This window comes from Cottoperca gobio, chromosome 7 (genome assembly GCF_900634415.1).
Source record: "Cottoperca gobio chromosome 7, fCotGob3.1, whole genome shotgun sequence".
NCBI lineage: Eukaryota > Metazoa > Chordata > Actinopteri > Perciformes > Bovichtidae > Cottoperca > Cottoperca gobio.
This window is the reverse complement of record NC_041361.1, coordinates 935,194-938,450: the sequence shown is the minus strand read 5'-3', so window position 1 is coordinate 938,450 and position 3,257 is coordinate 935,194.

Genomic DNA, 3,257 nt, shown 5'->3' with positions numbered 1-3,257 from the left:
CGTTGGCCTCTATCTCTGGATTTCATTCATTTCTGTGAAGAAAACTAAATTGTTATCTTTAAATCTGGATTAATATTTAATATTTTAAACCTCACAGGATAAAGACACGGTGAAGAACACAGTCTGTTATATTCACAGAGTCGTTGTGCTAAACAGTCTCGTCCAGCATTAGAACAGTTAAAACAACCAAAGAGCTAATAGAAGAATGGTCGAGCATCAGGGTGAAGAAAACACAGAATAAAACAACTAAAACAAAGTACGTATATTAAGTATTTATAAGTGTTAAAATATATATATATATATTTAAACATAATACAGACAGAACATTGTATTAAAAGTACCTAATAATAACAGGAAACCTCATCTCTGATGCAACATTTTACCCAAACGTCCTGCAGTTATTGCGTTCACTATTTGGGTTAATTGTACAGTTAATCAGTTGTTCTGTAGTCATTGTTTTGCAAAATCCATAAAACGTCAGGAGTCGTCAGTTTATAAATAAAAATAAATATAAAGCATAAAACTTTAAAATGCAAATTAAAATAACTTTTAAACAAAAGATAAGAACTGATAAAATGAGAACTCAACCCGGGTGTAAAGGTATTCAAAGTCAGCACGAATGTTCTGGAAGTGTTTCTCACTAAATGTTGCTTCTCCGTGTTTAGACTGGACTCTGGGAACAGTCTGCAAAGTTTCTTTAACACATGTCTGGACTTGTATCCACTGACTTTGACATGGCTGTAAATGGTGAAGCGTAATAAACATTTCAGCCTCTTAGAGTCGCTGTTGCTGTTTGACCCAGTTTGCCTCTGGAACAATTAGCAAAGCTACATTAGTTTGACTTGGCTGTTTATTAAGTCAAGAGAACAAGAAACATACTAAGTGGGATTTTACAAATATTACTTTTTAATAATGCTATTTTTTAATTGAGATTGCCAATATTTATTGCTAGTATTAGCCAATATATCTACTTATATTTTGTGTGGATGTTTAGCGTGTAACATTTCTCAGGTGGAAGTGGGTGAGCAGCAGGTGGACCAGTACATGAACACAGGACATGATGAGAACAAAGTGTTCTAATGTTTCGTCTGTTTCTTTACAAAAGGTACAAGGGTCCACTGCAAATTAGTAAACTTTATGAATTATTTTTAAATAGGTTTCTGTGACCTTTGGGGTCATAAATTCAGAATGTGCTTTGTCAATAATAGAAAAAGTTTCCGTATCAGGAACTTGTACGCACAACCCTCTAAAACACTTTGGATTTCAGAACAGAATTAATAAAAGATGTTTATGATGTTTATTGAAAAAGAAAACCTCTAAATATACAAACATTGCAGACATTTACTCAACATAATGGTCCAAAGAAACAAGAATATTAATTCAAATAAGTAGATAAACATAATATTTGTTTAGCAAGAATTGGGATAAATAAACATAAAAATATTAAATTATAATTATATATTATATAAGCTCAAAAACATACAGTAAACTATGTTGTGGGTGTGGGCTATTTTGCTTCCATAACATGTCTTCTGTCGGGCTAGTGGAACAAAACATCCAAAATACAGTTTTTACTTTGTTTATCTGTCCTTGTGTTGTACGTTATCTGTACTGTTTGTATTTTGTATATATTGTTAATTGTTATTTCTTTATATTTATGCACCAGCTAAACCAGAGCAAATTCCTTGTAGGTGAAAACCTACATGGCAATAAAAATTATTCTTATTCTGAGTCGCGTCCGCAGATTTGTCCTAAATTCACCAAAAGTTAGCATCAGATAATGCTTCATTTTAGCATATTTAATTTTGACACATTTTAACGCTCATAATTACGTTTGAGCAGCGGGGACAGTTTTATAAAGGGGCCCGCTCCCATGACAGCCCGTAGGGCGACATTGAACTCGCTGCTTTCACTGTGACATTTCACAGAGCTACTCAGTGGTGGGCCGTCAGGGCCAGCAAGGTCTTCTCTGCTGGCCTAAACATCATCAGAATATACATTTCATTTTTATATATTTTTCCACAAATATGTATTAAATTATTCCCCATAGTCTATTCTCTTCATTTCATAGCTTTCCTCTTGGTTGCGCTGCTTCCAGCCTCAGATGGAGATTTGGAGGTCTGGCCTTTATGTTAGAGTTTTTATCCAATCATATTTCAGCCATGATGTGTTGCCAGGGTCCAAGAGATCTGCCCTGAGGCCTTCAGAAGCTACAGTGCGGGCGCCTGTAGCTTAAAGTGAACGGAGACAAAACTGTGGTGTTAACCAATCAGATGTCGAGTTGGGGACACCGGGGTCAGCTAGCAGGCGTACGATAACGTCGGCACGTCCACGTCTTTTGATTGGATACGCACTATTGAGAGGCAGAGCTATGCAGAGCTAGCAAACTTTGAACGAGCTAATTTGTCTAGATTTCTACAAGCTGTTTTTTTCAACCCACAATGGCTGAAGGAGGAGAAGAGATCGATGTGGTCGCAGATATCATTACAACGCCATTTTCAAGACGAACTTTTCAAGACAAGATAGACATCGTGAGAAGAGAACGGCCAACCCCGACGCTAGCGAGCCTATCACAGCTGGGAAAAGGGTTTGTCTGCCACTTAAGAATGAGATGAGATGAGATGGGGTAAGGTGCAGTATTTGGCAAAATAACAATATGAATTGTGAATTTATATTTGCAGACTCTGGGAATTTGTTGAAGTCAGCGAGACGGCCTATGTTGATCTCTATTCTGCACATGTTGGCATTTAAAGCAACATAAACATTGCAAAGAATGCAAAGTTAACATTGTTCTCTTCTTTGCTGACAGAGCTTAGTGTGTTGTTGGACAGATTCATGTTGATGACAAAGCTCTTACCTAAATGCACAAGAACAACGTTTACACAGAGTGACACCAGACACACTTTTGAGCAATCAAAGTGTTTCAGGCTCAAACAAACAGACATATGAAATATAAAATATATAAGAAGGACTGTCCACGAACCGTAGAACAAACTTTATCATGTAAATATGTATAAGACAGAAAAAATACATTTATAATAGTTGTTTTTCTCTTTGTGCCAGATGAAGACTCCCCCGGACAGGTCAGGAATCACCTTTGAGGTTGGAGCTCAGCTAGAAGCCCGAGACCGCCACAAGAACTGGTGTGGACACACACACACACACACACACACACACACTCCCACACACACATACACACACACACACAGAGACACACACACACACACACACACACACACACGCACCTACACACACAC